The sequence below is a fragment of the Camelina sativa genome, chromosome 16, assembly GCF_000633955.1.
Source record: "Camelina sativa cultivar DH55 chromosome 16, Cs, whole genome shotgun sequence".
Classification (NCBI taxonomy): Eukaryota; Viridiplantae; Streptophyta; class Magnoliopsida; order Brassicales; family Brassicaceae; genus Camelina; species Camelina sativa.
The window spans coordinates 27,246,361-27,263,498 of NC_025700.1; the positions used below are offsets into that span (position 1 = coordinate 27,246,361).

General features: G+C 42.5%; 1 long non-coding RNA gene and 1 pseudogene across 7 annotated transcripts in view; one reads left to right on the plus strand and one right to left on the minus strand.

The window, feature by feature from the left end:
* The window catches only part of LOC104754113, a 24,013-nt pseudogene continuing 7,656 nt past the window's right edge, over nucleotides 782-17,138 (plus strand).
* LOC104752788 overlaps nucleotides 14,442-17,138 on the minus strand; it is a 6,677-nt gene continuing 3,980 nt past the window's right edge. For 4 of the 7 annotated variants that reach the window (XR_002036066.1, XR_762015.2, XR_762016.2 and 1 more), the window contains 7 exons: nucleotides 16,400-16,744; nucleotides 16,238-16,301; nucleotides 16,108-16,146; nucleotides 15,936-15,973; nucleotides 15,783-15,847; nucleotides 15,601-15,665; nucleotides 15,215-15,500 (listed from right to left, as the gene is read on the minus strand). This is a non-coding gene — a long non-coding RNA (uncharacterized LOC104752788). Of the gene's footprint in view, nucleotides 15,112-15,214; nucleotides 15,501-15,600; nucleotides 15,666-15,782; nucleotides 15,848-15,935; nucleotides 15,974-16,107; nucleotides 16,147-16,237; nucleotides 16,302-16,399; nucleotides 16,745-17,138 lie in introns of those variants that run through there. The other 3 variants (XR_762017.2, XR_002036067.1, XR_762021.2) reach the window with 3 other exon arrangements.

The window sequence follows — 17,138 nt, forward strand, 5'->3', positions numbered from 1 at the left end:
AAAATACACTAGTCAAATCCTTCTGTAGACAAAGACGCCTTCATGCCTCTTTTCAGTTGATGAAATATGAAGTGTTTCCAACGGATTTGTGATGAATTCATTACAATACGTTTCTTATAATGTTTTATATTTTTTAATTCGTATGGGATTCTATTGTTTTGGACCTATTATTCGAACCAAATACTTCTCAAACCAGTCATAAGAATTAATTCAAGTTTTGAAAGTGTGCCTGTATAATATTGCCCCTAGGAATCGGTAGTCAGTATATTAAAAAAATATACACTACTTGGTCGTTGTTGGTAAAAGTATTGAGCTGTGACTTGTGACCCAACTGTATTGAATTTATCAAGAAAAATTCTCCCACTATTTATAAATATACCCCTTTATGGATAACCATCTTCGATCGATTGTTCACCAAAAAGTAATCTCCGATCATCAAGTCTTCTTCTCCTCATCAGCCAACCAAGGTTATATTAATTTCTCTATCCTTTCCCAATGCAGATATCTTTGTATATTGATTTAGCTCTATAATCTTATATATTCTGAATTTCTGGTTCAAATTGTTTTTACGTAAACATCATGAGCATATATTTTCAAGAACTTATACAACATCATGAATGGAACCTCTCTTTCCCCAATGGTCTATTTGCTTGAACTTTGAACTTATTAGATTCTTGTCGTCGTGAGAGAGTACTAAAAATTCATAAAATAGTTATAAAAGAAAAATGTGGGAAATAATGCGATTCCTCCATTTATGAATTAGATTCTAATCAGTTTGGCGATGGCTCAAAGATTGGAAGCGGTAGGTAGCACAAAAGGCTTTACATTTGATGATGGATCTGACCATGACGGTATTTCCAAAATTTTTGTTGGAGGTGGTCGCCAAGCCATTAATTTTTTGTTAAAATGCTTTCAATTTAAAATGCAGGATAGCAAATGTTTTACAGGGCCTAAGCCCAACTCGGAAACCCGATAAGAAAATAAATTACAAACTCATAGTTAAAATAGAACCAAATGTTTAACCAGTTGTTGAAAATGAACCAGACTGTTGGTTGAGAATAACTGCCTCAAACCAGTCTCCATTATTTTTCTGGAGACAGATGAAAAGCCATTCTATGCACCTGAATCATGACAAGAAATTAGGTTTGTGAAGTTGTTTGTATCGCCGTTCCTCTTCCTGAGAACCACAAGTGTAAGAGAGAGAGATTGTTCCAAGTTGGTGCCTCGCACGCTGGATGCTTTGTTCCGGATGATGGTGTCAATTTGACGAATTAGGAGATCAACGGGCTTGAAGGTGTTACGGTGGAGCCGATGATTCCTCTCCGTCCAGAGTGTGTAGATTGTCGCTTGCCAACTTAAGAGTGCCAGTTTCCTTGAGATGCAGGGGCCAGAAAGTTGCATGAGGTTTTGCACTGTATTAGACCAGGATCGTGAAGGGTTGATTCTGCAGCGAGTTGCTATGGTTGACCAGACCGTCCAGCTTAGGGAGCATTCAAACAGTAGATGGTCACGAGATTCAGGGAAGCTTCCACAGAGCAGACAGATCGGGTCGGCCTACAGACCCCAGTTGAGCAGTCGATCTCTGGTGGGAGATCTGTTCAACATGAATAACCAGACCAAGAACATATGCTTGGGGATTCCTCCGGCGAACCAAACAATGGAGTGCCAAGGTACGATTGGTATTTCCTCCTTAATTGCAGAGCAGATAGTTCCCGTGTTATGTCTTCCCTTGTGAGTGTCATTAATCCACCAAGTATAATATCCGGTTCATCTGTTAGTGTTATAGTAGACAGATTTATATGAAGATTAACCTGTGTGTCTGATCGTGCAGGTGGAAGGTTCCAGGTTCCCTGTCTCCACAGATCCGAGAGATATATGCCTCGACGTATGCCCACCTGATAGATTCCATCTCCTTGGAGGTAAGTAGTCATTTTTCCCAGTTGGCTCCAGTTGTCAGTCCAAAACAAACATGATCTCCCATTACCTGGTTTTATCTTAATCCAATCATAAGCCATTTCCCGAATCTTGAATAACTTTTTGGTTAACCAAGAGTGTTTGATGTTTGACTTTCTGGTCCAGAAGCTGCTAAGGTTGCCAGAGAGAACGACCCGCCTGAACCACGCCACCCAAACTGAGCCAGATTGAAAGAAGATTAGCCAGATAAGTTTTATCATACATGCAGTATTCCAAGTTTGTAGATCCCTGATCCCTAGGCCACCCTCCTGTTTAGTTAGTGTTACCACCTCCCATGCGACCCTTGCAGAATGATGTCCCTCTGTTGACCCCTTCCATAGGAATGCACTTGACAGAGAGTTAATTGTTCTAATACACTTTTTTGGCAGGACAAATCCAAAACACCAGAAGTTTGATATCCCTGCAATAAGTGAGTTCAAAAGTTGGAGACGACCTGCAAAAGAGAGCGATCTAGTTGACCAAGCGTTGAACCGGCTCTTGACACGCTGAATTAATGGCGCACAATCCAACAAGGTGAGCTTCTTTGTGCACAATGGTAGTCCTAAGTATCTGATAGGCAGCTGGCCATGAGCTATTCCCGTAATAGCAGTTATTTGGTCTGTTTCAGGTTGAGAGAGACCAGAGGTGAAAAAACTCGTCTTTGGTATACTAATGGCAAGACCCGAGACTGCTTCAAACTCCTTCATAACTTGAATTACATTGCGTACAGAGGATGCCTCCCCATATGTGAATATAAGCAAATCATCTACAAAACAAAGGTGCGTAAGTTTCATGTCCTTGCATTTGTGGTGATAGCCAATTTTTCCCTCTTCTGCTGCTTTATCCAAGCAAGCTGACAGGCAGTTCATGGCTAGAACAAACAGATAAGGCGAGAGGGGGTCTCCCTGGCGAAGTCCCCGGAGTCCTTTGAAGTAGCCGTGTACATGCCCGTTGAAGCCTACCGAGAAGGAAGGAGTGCAGATGCAAGCTTTGAGCCAGCGCTGGTAAGTCTCCGGTACTTCAATGCCTCTAAGGCAGCTAAAAATAAACTCCCATCTCACCGTATCAAACGCCTTAGCGATATCCACTTTGATGGTTATTCTTTTAGGCCCTTTTTCGTGATGATAGCCATTTACCAGCTCTGCAACTAACAGAGTATTCTCCACTAACAAACGACCTTTAATGAAAGCTGTCTGATTCTTTTGTACCAGGTTAGGGAGAGTGGGCTTCAATCTTGCTACTAGCAACTTAGAAACGACCTCGTACAGAGTATTGAGACACGAGATGGGACGAAAATCCGAAATGATAGAGGCTCCAGGAACTTTGGGAATTAGAGCAAGGATAGTTGCATTGGTCGCGGAGGGAAGGAAAGAAGAGTGAAAGAATTGGAGGATGCTGGACGTTACTTCGACACCAAGTATATCCCAAGATGCTTTGTAGAAGGCTGAGGTAAATCCGTCTGGTCCCGGAGCTTTGTTAGCATTAAGTTTGAACATGGTCCGCCTTATTTCTACAGGTGTTGGTAACTTTGTCATTGCTTTCTTCAGGTCTGGAGAGCAGCGATAAGCAATCGTATTCTGAATCCAGTCAAGGGGCACAGTCACAGGTTGCAGGACTATTGGTGCAAGCAGCGCCTTGAAGTGGTTTACCGCGAGGGAGCTCATTTCTAGAGGGTCGTCAATCACAGAACCCGAAAGAGAAGTGAAAGAACGGATGACATTAAACACATTTCTCATCTGCATTACTCTGTGGAAGTAAGTAGTGTTAAGATCACCCTCCTTTAGCCAGTTTATTCTTGATCTTTGCCTGAAGTACGCCTCTTCAATAGTTCTGAGAAACATCCACTTAGTATGCATTTCCTTCTCTTGTTCATATAGAGCGGGTGATGGAGTTGTCAATGCCTGAACCTGCAAAGATTGCAACAAACGGTTAGTCTCACAAACTCTATTTTGGATATCAGAAAAATTTTCTCTCGCAAGTGTTTTTAACTCTCTTTTAAGTGTTTTTTGTTTTGCGCTCAGTGCGGACAAACAGGGCTCCAGAGGAGATGTACTTCTAATTCGATTCCAAGCAGTTCCAATCAGGGGAAAAAATTTAAGGTGTTTGGTGAGGTAGTTGAAAAATTTGAAGGGTTTGGTGCCTGAGGTGGGTAGGGGTGTATGGAGGTTAATGAGACTGGGGGAGTGGTCAGAGAAATCTGGAGCTAGGAAAGAGACCACACTATCAGGATAACAGCTGAGCCAGTGGTTGTTTACAAGGACTCTGTCCAGCTTCTTCGCTATCGGATTTGTATTGTTCTTGTTTGTCCAGGTGAACGGAGGCCCTTGGAACCGCAAGTCAAAAACCTCTAACTGCAAAAGACAGTCTCTCAGCTCTAGCATTCGAGAAGTGAAGTGGTTGATTCTCGGGTTAGAGTGCTCTGCGGGGTGTATTATCTGATTAAAATCTCCACAAAGAGCCCAAGGTAAGTTGTCAAGCATCAAGCTTTGATGTAACCGCAAGAGTTCACACCAGAGGTCAGTTCTCTCTTCACTCAAATTCGGTGCATACACTGCCGTGAAGAAGAATCGATGTCCACCTTGTATTGTGATTTCACAGGTGAGGAGATGCTTTGACTGATGAAGGACAGTCACATCTGTCGGGGCTTTCCAGATTAGCACAATGCGTCCATCTTCATCAGAGTTATGATTTGAGACATAATTCCAACCATGACAGGTTTGAGTCATAACACGGTTCAAGTTTGGTTCCTTAACATGGGTTTCTAAAAGAGCACCAAAAGTAGGCTTATTAATAGCTAGCCAGGATGCAAAAGGTCGATGCTTAGCCGGGTCATTCAGACCTCGAACGTTCCAACAAAAAGGTTTTATATACATAGGAACAGGTAAGAGGTTAGGAACTATGGGGAACTCCTTCTTTAGCAGAAGGAGTATCTCCAGAGATAATACACAGAGGCGGGTCAATAACCATATCAGAAGGTAAGCTGGTAGTGTTGTTGGGTTCGGAAGGTGGGGTGTTAGTGGTGTTGACCTTAGGGGTGGGTTCAGGGGGTTGGTTAGAGGGTGCGAGGGCATCAAATGGGTTAGAGGTTTTGATAGCTGGGGTTGGCAGAAGAGAGGGAGCAACTTGTGATTGTTTTGTCTGTTTAACGGTTTTGGTTTGTTGTGAAGGTTGGCTTGAATTTTGGTGGCCAGGAACGGTTGGAGCAGAGGAGGAAGGTGGGGAGCAGGAGTCATGGTTTGTTGCAACTAGAGCAGGGTCAGACTTGCTTGTCCCTTTGATCTTAGTAGATACTGCTTCTTTATCTGCGTTTGACTCAATTTCTTTTGTTTCTTTTGCTTTCTTCGTCTGTGTCCATGATAGTGTAACAGCAGGACATAAGCGAATGACGTGTCCAATCTCTTTGCAATGAGAGCACGTGGGAGGGACCCAAGGGTACTCGACATCAATGGTTATAATTTCACCATTCTCCCGGACCACTTCAACTGACGAAGGCAGAGTTCATTCAGATTGCGTTCAACTTTAACATGCGCAACAAATAAGCTTACTAGATTCTTCGTAAACTCGTCCATTTCTTTCGGTTCACCCACAAGTCCTGCTACAAAACTAATGCCTTTATGATGCATTAGGTCAAAAGGCATTCCTTTAAGATGTGCCCAGATTGGAATTGCTTCCAGATCAGTATTTTCACCACCTGAGGCATCCCATTGAGTTACCAAGAACATACATTTGCCAATGTACCACATTTTCTTTTCAAGAATCTTGGCTCGCAGATGCTCATTTGGGATCCTCACTAGCATGATTGAGATGAATTTCAAGTCGTTGCCCTCGACCCCAAATATGGCTTAGAACACTCTGGATGTGTTTGTAAGTTGGCAAGCGGCCTTTGAATCTCCCAATTATGAAGTCTCTGTGAATATCCGCGCCTTCTTGAAACACTGCATCCGGGATAAGGACTCTAGGCTTTCCTTCAGGAGAAATCTCCATTGGGGCTAGTCGCGTAAGTGATCTATCCGCTGCATTTTTTAGCTTTTGCGCTAGAGTTTTGGCTTGGTGAGTAGTTTGGTTTGTCGCCGGTACTTGCTTTGTTGATGCCTCAGCTGGACGCACAACAGTACTGGGGTTTGCGGGGATTGCAATTGGAGAGTGAGCGGAAGTAGCAGATGGGAGAGATGGGGGAGATAGTGGGAGAGAGGGAGGGTGAGAGGAGGAGAGGGAGGGAGGGTGAGAATCAGAAATTGAGGTATGGGGGGTTGGAAGGGTAGGAGGATGGAGAGGATGAGAGGAGGGGAGGGAGGGGGGAGGGGTTGGGATGATAGGGTGAGAGGGAGTATTTTGCTGCAAAGAGATTGCACACCCTTGACTCGCTGAGTCCGCCACTTGCACAAGTGAGTTACGTGATGTCGAGAGGCCTTTTATGTAGCGGCGAGCTACCTTCGGCTGAGGTGTGGAGAGTAAACCATCAGTTTGGGAGAATGGTGAAATTTTACTTTCTAGTACTGTAGCATTTTCAGATCTAGGGTTGTGACCCAAATTTTTTTAATAAGAGTTGAGGATATCTTGAGCTTGGGGATTAACCACCACAGGAGTGGATTTGTGATGAACAGGAAGTGCTAGAATCACTCGCTCAGGCTCCAAGTAAGCAGTTTGAGCTGAGGACTGGAATGCATAGTTGGGAGAGATAGGGGAGAGAGGGGGGAAATCAGAAAGGGAGGGAAGGGAGGGGAGAGGGCTTTGGTCTGGGGGGTCCGGAGGGAAAGGAGGGGGGAGATTGGAGCTGCCTTCAACCAAGGTTGAAGGAGGAATCGGAGAGGAAGTACGGTCCGAAGGGAACCAGCAGTTCGCTATTTCACGCTTCTCCATGCCAAGGCATTAATTACATGGAGTTTGAATATGTAAAGAATGGACTGCTAAAATTTGGTACACTCGTTGGTCGTCGACATAAAGGTTTCATTGAGACGGTATGTCTCTGGTGTATACTAAACTAAACTTATATTACTCGGTTTTATATATGTGAATAGTACTAATTAATTTTTTCATCCTATTCTCAAATCTTTTTTGGTTTGTTTGTTTAGTTTGAGATTAACCATCTCAACAATGAATACCTCGAATCTGTAGAGGGTTACTACGACCACGAACTGGTTACATTCAAGGACTTCAATTCAAAACAAATTTCAGGATTTCGGAACTGATCGGATATGACAAGGGTAACAAGTTTACACTTGAAGTCGAAGGAAAAAATATAACAGGTTTTCATGGACATATGAGGAACAGAGACATCATCTCCCTTGGAGCATATTTCACTTGGAATTATCTGAATAAATTGAAAGCAAAAGGTAGCAAGGGAGGCTATAAGTGGGATGATGGAGCTGACCATGACGGTATAGCAAAAATTTATGTAGGAGGTGGTTTTGACGGCATTCAATACATCAAATTTGATTACGTCAATAGTGGAAAATCTGAAGAAGGATCAACCCACGGTTTCTCGGGTAGTGGTTTCACACAAACGGTATAAATACAAAGATGTTCCCAACTTTTGTTATTGGCTAAATTGTTAATCCTTTTGTGTTCACCAATTCTTTTTTTTTTTTTNTTTTTTTTTTTTTTTTGTTTTTTTTTTTTTGTTTCTTGCAGTTTGAGATCAACTATCTTTACAATGAACATCTAGTATATGTAGAGGGTTACTATGATTTCACATCTGGTATTAATCAATCACTTCGATTTACAACCAACTTCAGGGTTTCAGAGATGTTTGGGTATGAAAAGGGTAAGAAATTTTTACTTGGAGAGAAAGGTAAAAGAATCATTGGCTTCCATGGATATGCTAACAAGAATCTCAACTCTCTTGGAGGCCTACCTTGGGATGATGGTGTCTTTGAAAGCATTAGAACGGTGTATGTTAGTTATAATACCACTAACATAAAATGTATCACATTTCACTACCACAACAATACAGTTGTAGAACGTCAACATGGTTGGCAGAGTATGCAAGACGAAGGAGAAGAAGACGAGGTTATTGATTCTAAAAACATAAAATAATTTATTCATTGACTATAAAACCTTGAGTAGTCTCTTATTGTAAGCATGATTCTATTGCAGTTTGAGCTCGACTATCCAAATGAATTGATCACATACGTGGAGGGGACTTTCAAAAGCTTTGGAGCTGGCGAGATTAGGGTCACGTCATTGGTTTTCAAATCATCCGAAGGGAGAACCTCTCCAACATTTGGAACGGTGTCTGGTACCAAATTTGTGTTGGAGAACAAAGGATGTGATGTCGTTGGGTTCCATGGGCGACATAGTGATCGTGATCTCGTTGCTATTGGAGCGTACTATAGTCAGATACCTCCTCCTACAGCAGAGAAACTAAGACCACAAGGTGGTTGTCGAGGAGCCTCATGGGACGATGGTGTTTACGATGATGTAAGAAAGATATATGTAGGACAATGCGAAAGTGGTATCGCATTCCTCAAGTTTGTATACGATAAGGACACTCGGATGGTTATTGGAGACGATCATGGAAACAAAACACCACTTGATATCAAAGAGGTAATTAACTAACTATTACTTACACAAGTTTTTATTAATTTTTGGCAGTTTACATTTTGCATTTTACACGAATGTATGTGATGCGGAGCGTAAGACGTGGAGCGGAGAAGATGTCGTGACGGTGAGAGTGAAGGAGCGGTGCTCTGTTTTGGGGGTGAGGAAACAGAGTAAGGTTGAGAATGAACGATGGAGATGGAGATGATGGGTAGAGTTGAGAGTCCTCCTCTCAGGTCTCACACAAGGCAAGATCTTTATGGGCAATTTAAATTGCCTTTTTTTTTGGGGTTTTCTTATTCTCAAATCAACGATGGATTACATAGGTGGTCACAAGCTCTATTTATAGAGTTGTGTAAAGACTCACGAAACTTGATCCTAAATGAAAAGATAAAGCCAAACGAAACAGAGTTTATCCTAGAAAACAAAGAAATCAAAACAATAAAACCAAACATCGACTCTTGCTTGATGGGCACGTAAACACCGGATAAGGCCCATCAAGAACGAAATCCTCGCTACATCAGGTCTCTCCGGGTGGGAGAGGATTCGCCCTCGAATCCAAGGCATCATTGTCACCCTGAAATGGAGACAAATGTTTGACGTTAAACACGTCCGATGTACGCATATGAGGAGGAAGCTTGATCCGATATGCATTAGCGTTGATGCGCTCAAGAACCTCAAGGGGACCAATCTTGCTCGACTTGAGTTTATTATATTCACGGGCAGGAAAACGCTCCTTTGTTAAAACGACCCAGACCAAATCACCAGGTTTAAATTCCAACGCCCTGCGCTTGACATTCGCAGCCTCTTGATACTTCAACTGGGCAGCTTTCAAATTCTCCCGAGCTTGCTGATGGAGGACCTGTAATTCCTCCACAAAATCCACGGCATGGCCATGAAAACGATCACGGTCCGGAAGAGTAGTAAGATCCATCGGACACCGGGGCATGAAACCATAAACAACGCGGAACGGAGCAAATTCGAGGCTCCGATTCAAAGCATGATTATGGGCAAACTCAGCTTGGCATAGCTTCGTATCCCAACTCTTAATGTTGTCCCCCACAAGACAACGTAGCAAATCGCCCAAAGAGCGATTAACAACCTCCGTTTGTCCGTCAGTTTGAGGGTGATAGGCCGAACTCATGTTGAGGCTAGTGCGAAGCAGTTTCCACAAAGATCTCCAGAAATGGCTCAAGAAACGAGTATCGCGATCCGAGACAATAGATAGAGGCAGACCATGAAGGCGATAAATCTCGCAGAAGAACAAAGTAGCCACCGCCAAAGCATCTGTCGTTTTCTTACAAGGAATAAAATGGACCATTTTCGAAAAACGATCAACGACGACGAAAATAGAATCATTACCCCTCTGAGTACGCGGCAACCCCAGAACAAAGTCCATGCTTAGATCAGTCCACGGTTGAGAAGGTACCGGTAATGGCATATCAAAACCCAGCATTAGAGGCTTTACCCTTGGACGTTTGAAAAATGCGACAACGCTCAACGAACGTGGCAACATCACGCCGCAATGAGGGCCAAAAATAAGACGACGAGACAAGGTGTAGAGAACGATCTCGCCCAACATGGCCTTCATTGTGAAGCTCCTGGATTATCTGCAAACGTAAGCTACACTCTGGTACACACAACCGCAACCCCATGAAGAGATAACCCTCATGCAGCACAAACTCAGCCGACGTACCATTTTCATCTTCGAGAAAATGACGACCAAAGAACCGGTCAGACCGGTACATATCAGCAAATGCCGCGAAACCCGGAGCCAAAGTGTGCATGGTACCAAGCAGAACATGACGGTGACTCAAGGCATCGGCCACCCGATTTGTTGCTCCTGATTGATGACGGATCGAGAACGTAAATTGTTGTAAAAAAGCAATCCAAGTGGCATGACACGCAGAGACCTTTGCTTGGCTGTCTAAATGACGGAAAACATCATGATCGGTGAAGAGTATAAAGTCGCGATGTACCAAGTAATGACGCAAATGTTTGACAGCCTGCACAATAGCGTAAAACTCCATATCGTAAGTGATGTACCGTGAACGAGCTCCAACAAGCTTTTCACTAAAGAACGCCACCGGACGTCCTTGCTGACTGAGAACAGCACCGATCCCGACTTTGGATGCGTCGCAATGCAACTCGAAGGATTGTGCAAAATCCGGCAAAATGAGAATAGGAGCAGACGTGAGCTTTTCTTTAATAACTAGAAACGCATGAGCAGCGGCTGGAGTCCATTCAAACTTTACATTCTTCAGAAGGCTAGTGATTGGTGCCATCAACGTACTAAAGTGGGGAACAAATCGCCGATAAAAAAGACGCGAGACCGTGAAAACTACGACGTCCGATATCGTACGAGGAGTAGGCCAAGAACGCACAACTTCGATCTTGGTTTCATCCACAGACAAGCCTTGGCCCGAGATAACATAACCGAGGAACAACACTTCCGGCACTCCAAATTCACATTTGTGCTTAGCACCAAAAAGCTTCTCGCGGCGTAAAACAAGGAGCACGTCACGGAGATGCTGTGCATGTTCTTGCATGGAGGTACTGAAGATTAGAATGTCGTCGAAATAGACAACCACAAACCAACCAATGAATGGCCGAAGGGCCTGGTTCATCATCCGCATGAACGTACTCGGAGCATTGGACAGCCCAAACGGCATAACAAGCCACTCATAAAGACCCTCCAGCGTCTTAAACGCAGTTTTCCATTCATCACCGGGTTGTATGCGGATCTGATGGTAACCGCTTTTAAGATCAATCTTTGTGAAGATGGAAGCTTTCCCGATTTGATCCAAGAGATCATCCAAGCGAGGAATCAGAAAACGGTACCGTACCGTGATTTTGTTAATCGCACGGTTGTCGACACACATACGCCATGTACCGTCTTTCTTAGGAATCAACAAAGCTGGCACCGCACACGAGCTTAAACTCTCCCGAATGTGTCCCTTCCGTAACAAGTCTTCGGCCTGACGACGAAGTTCTTCATGCTCTGTGGGACTCATGCGGTAATGAGGCTTGTTTGGTAGTGTGGCACCGGGAACCAGATCAATGCGATGTTGTATTTCACGAAGTGGAGGCAAACTGATGGGGAGGTCGGAAGGGAAAACATCCTCAAAAGCGTCAAGAACCGGGGCCAAAGCAGCTGGAACCCCAATAGGGGGAGAAGAACCGGTACTAGGCAAAAGGAGAAGTGCAAATGCAAAACCCTCATGGCGAAGTTCAGTCTCAAACACAGGTAGAGAACAGAGAACAAAGTCAACATGAGTGAGAGGAGTGGAAGTAGACGCAGCAGGAGGAGCACCGGACGGAGTGGAAGTCGCAGGAATCAATGCATGTTCGCGAGAGGGGAGTAAAACAATCTTGTGAGTTTCCCAGATGAACTCATAAGTGTTCTTGACCTCATCGTGAGTAATCTTACGATCATACTCCCAAGGCCGACCAAGAATCAAGTGACTCACATCCATCTTGGCGATATCAAAATAGCAATGATCCTTGTAAAAAGGACCAATAGAGAATGAAACAAAGGAGCGGTGGCTAACACGAGCGGCGTGACCGTCCTGCATCCAAGATAAAGTGTAGGAAGTTGGGTGAACTTCGATCGGCAAGCCCAACTTACGAACCGCGGATTCAGCAATAAGATTCTGACAACAACCGGAGTCGATAAGGAAAGTACAAATCCAGCCTTGAATGGTGCAAGTCGAACGGAAAATATTGGTACGCAGCCAATGAGATTCGCGTTGTTGTGGTGTGAGGCAGACATGATGAGCGACGAGCATCTTCCCTTGGTCGCCAGATGTGGGTTTGATAGCCGAGAACTGAACGGAATCATCGTCGTCGGGGATGGGATCAACGTCTTCCTCATCGATGATTTCAGTGTCCGCAAGGAGACCACGCTTAGGCTGGTTAGGACATGCCGTTTGGCGATGCCCGGGTTCCCCACAAGTATAGCAGCAAAGTGCTTTACGGCTAGAACGACGAAGTGCCAGTTCATCAGAGGGTTTTCCGACACGCTCAGTAGAGTGATCCGTGGCCTATTGTTGTGAAGAACCGCCGGACATGGAGTTTTGTTCTGCAGACCGTGACCGATATGATGAGTTCCATGTTGTGGATTTCAATTGTTGTTCAAAGGAGGCGGCTCGCCGATGTGCTTCAGAGATGGTGGTCGGATCAAATTGAGACAATGCATTTTGCAGTTGCGGACGAAGCCCACCAATGAAACGAGAGACTCGTTGAATGTCACTGTCATGAATCTCCGTACGTGTCAAGAGTAGGTAAAACTCCTCCGCATAATTATCAACTGTGCGTGAACCTTGCTTCAGGTTTTGGAGACGAGTAAAAACCGTACGGTCATAGTTGTGTGGAAGGAAGGTGGCTTTTAACTTGTGCTTCAGATGTTCCCAAGAGGTGATTGGGTGCTTACCATTACGAGCCCTTGTAGTCTTCAGTTGCTGCCACCAAGAAGCGGCATGGCTACGAAAACGTGTAGCGATGAGGGGAACACGTCGATCATCAGGGACACCTTTGAACTCCAGGATTTCTTCGATAGTGACTATCCAATCCAAGAGGGAATCACCACGTATGCCACCATGAAATTCTGGTAGTTCGATCTTGAATCCGGTTTCCCAACGGTTGTCGTTGTGGCGCTGTCGGGGCTGGTCCGGATCAATAACACGGGCATCACGGACGACTTGAATCTGTTGGTTTGGATTCTCGGCACCGTGAACTGGTTGAGGTTGCTGTCTGTTGTCAATGGTAGGGTTGGTGCCATGAATAGCTTGGACTATTACTGCTCCTAATTCTTGAAGCGAGGCCTGTAGTGCAACTTGGAGGTTTAAGTGCATGGTGGCCAAGTTTCTTTGCAGTGACGCAAGATCTGGCGGATCCGAAAGTGTGGGTGGAGGTTTGACATCGTCGCTGGTAGGTTTCTCCTGGGCCGGAGGAGCCATGGAGCAGCACACAGGATCGATATGAATATGATACCAAATGATGCGGAGCGTAAGACGTGGAGCGGAGAAGATGTCATGACGGTGAGAGTGAAGGAGCGGTGCTCTGTTTTGGGGGTGAGAAAACAGAGTAAGGTGGAGAATGAACAATGGAGATGGAGATGATGGGTAGAGTTGAGAGTCCTCCACTCAAGTCTCACACAAGGCAAGATCTTTATGGGCAATTTAAATTGCCTTTTTTTTTTGGGTTTCTTATTCTCAAATCAACGATGGATTACATAGGTGGTCACAAGCTCTATTTATAGAGTTGTGTAAAGACTCACCAAACTTGATCCTAAATGAAAAGATAACGCCAAACGAAACAGAGTTTATCCTAGAAAACAAAGAAATCGAAACAATAAAACCAAACACCGACTCTTGCTTGATGGGCACGTAAACACCAGATAAGGCCCATCAAGAACGAAATCCTCGCTACATCAGTATGTTGTTTGGTAGTTTGATGTAGAATATCCAAGTGAATACATTACGGCCATGGATGGTTGTTACGACAAAGTAATCGGAAGTGAAGTCGAAGTTATAACTATGCTTAGGTTTAAGACGAACAAACGAACATCTATGTCGGTTGGATTTGAATCGAGCTCAAGCTTTCTACTCTACAAAGTAGGATACAAAATTGTTGGATTCCATGGAAAAGCAAGTGACATGATTAATCAACTTGGTGTCCATGTTGTGCCCTTCACCGAGTGATAATAATCTTCTAATCTCCATTGTTGTTATAATTATGCAATTTAGTAATACTAACAATCGCCTGATTAATTTGTTTTTGTTGTTATTAAACTTTTTTCTTGTTTGGATTTCAGGGCTGTAGAAATCTGAAATCGAAAATATCTAAAACAAAACTAAAAACGAGAGTTTGCATCTGTTTCATTTTTTAGTTTTTTTCCTAAATTGTAAACCAACATTGTTTAACGGAACATCTGAGTACTAACGAAACAGCTTAAAACACTCACAACATATATAACTCAACATATAAACTCACAACATATCCTTTCCTTGAATGTTTTCAGTTTCCATATTAAGACAAACATTCGAGGTTTTCTCATTACAATCTCTTTCTCAATGTATTCTCTTAGATTCATCTTTTTTTTATTTCTTTTTTTTTTTGTGTTTGGTATTCATCACATTTGGAAGCTGTAAAAATGGCTATGTTTGGACCTGCAAGCTAGCTGTATGCATTAGTAGACAATTTGTTTTCCTCTGTGTACATATATCCATGTTCTCTCATGGGAAATACTCTCTGTCTACTTAGGACCGCCTGACAATAGCCTTCAAGTTTAGACACTGGGGATACTTTGAAAGAACTTTCAAAGGTCATGCTCTTACTGTGGGGGAAATGGTTCAATTCCTGGGGGCTTGTTCTAAGAGTTCTAAGGGTATGTCTGAAACATGAATTTGTGTTGTCCCTCCTTGTAATCTTTAAATGGTTAAAAAACTCTAGCATAGATTCACTTACTTCTGGAGGTTCTCTACAGGTTGATGAATCTCTCAGGGCAGAGGAGATTCAGATTTTACTATGATAGAAACCATTCGAGGACAGCTGTTCGAGGGACTACTCAAGGGACCTCTTAGATCAGAGACCAAAACCACAGACAAAGCTGCCTGCCTATTATTCACACACTAAGAAAAAGTTAATATCTATGAATGTCTGTTGTTCGTATAACGTCAATTTATACTAGAAACAATAAAGGCAGAAGTGTATTTGACCCTTCAAATAAAATATTGTAACAGTCTCTTGGCTATTGAGGCATGGAATAAATTATAAGTTATGTTAGGCGTCAAAATGACAGTACAGATAAATACAGCACGAAAAAAGAATAATTGCATCAACCCCGTTCTGACAATCATCCAGTAATTTTGGTAATGAAGTAGATTATGTGATTTCCAGACTATGAGACAAGGAAACTATAATGAGGAAAAAGGTGAATTTGAGCAAACCTTGAAAACTGAAGCAAAGTAGTGATCTGCTGCGTTTTATCCAAGCCATATTTTAACCTGAAAAATATAAACATGTAATTAGAAGGGAAAAAGAAACACAAAACCAAAGTGAAAATTCAGAAACAAATAAAAGAGATGTGTGTTTAGAGCAAGGAACCCATGAGAACGCTTGAGGACGATCAGTGAAAGCCATCAACGATTGGTAAAAGCATCATCCAAAACCTGAATTAACAAAAACATCAAGTAAATATAAATATATAATTAGAAGGGAAAAAAAAACCACAGAACCAAAGTGAAAAAACAGAAACAAATAGAAGAGAGGTGTTTAGAGCAACGAACCCATGAGAACGCCCGAGGACAATCAGTCAAACCCATTACTGGTTGATAAAAGCATCATCCAAAATCTGAAATAACAAAAAAAGACAAGTAAATATCACAGAGAACCAAAGTGAAAATTCAGAAGCAAATTGAGATGTGTTTAGAACAAGGAACCTGTGGCCCTGAAGACGAATAATTCGCTTCTGAAAAACCTGCAAGACGAATAAATAAACGTAAGGACCAAAACAAAAGCAAAACCAAAGAGAAAAAGTAAAAGAAGTGTAAAGAGGAAGAACTATGTATGTCTGGTAAAGGGGGTAAGTTGCATTCAAGAAGTATGATGCACCTTTAACAAATAATTGGTTTCCAAAATCAGACTTGAGACCTGCAAAGACAAAACAAAGCAGAGTTATGTTACAAACAAAAATACCGAAAGTAAGTAAATTCATTCGAAAATAAGAGAGAAGACATTATACTTTGTCATCATGTTGTAATGATCAAATGTACCTTTCCCCAGAACCACGTCGCTCCATAAGCAAGCTGCAAAATGAAATCATCATCAGAATACGTGAAAACATTATTCACAAGACATATCTTAAGATAAAGTTTCAATCAAAGATCTGAAGTATGCTCTGCACCTTAAAACAAGTCATTCGTTTCCAAAATCAGACTGAGACATGCAAAGACAAAACAAAGCAGAGCTATGTTACAAACAAACATATTCATTCAAGTACAAAAGGTTTTGGGTGTCAAAATTGAACAAACCTTAGTAACAGTTAGCATTCTTAAAACTAGGAACCGAGAGAGAACATAGTGAAAATTCAGACACAGATAAAAGAGATATGAACATGCAAATCAGAAGAAAAAAAAACCACATAACCAAAGTGAAAATTCAGAAACAGATAAAAGAGATGTGTTAAGAGCAAGGAACCCATGAGAACGCCTGAGGAGTGAGGATGATCATTCAAAGCATCGTCCAAAACCTGAAATAAGAAAAAGGACAAGTACAAAACATGTAAATTAGAAGAAGGAAAAAAACCACAGAACCAAAAGTGAATGTTAGGAAGTGAACATGTAACACTGTTCTAACAATTTCACAAACTAATGAAACCTTCTAGAGTCGTATAAAGAATACACACACACAAACAGAAGATATAAACCCTAAAAACCATCAATTCAAAGCTTGAAAACGATCAATCAAAGCAAATCAGAGATCAATCATAGCATATAGTCCACAAATTTAAATCAACAAAACAAACACGACCATTAAAAATGACATGTAATTCAATTACAGAAACTCAAAGTGAAAATTCAGAAGCAGCTATTATAACGAAGCAGAGGAGGAAACGAGTGACAAAATTTCAGAAAAAGAGAGAG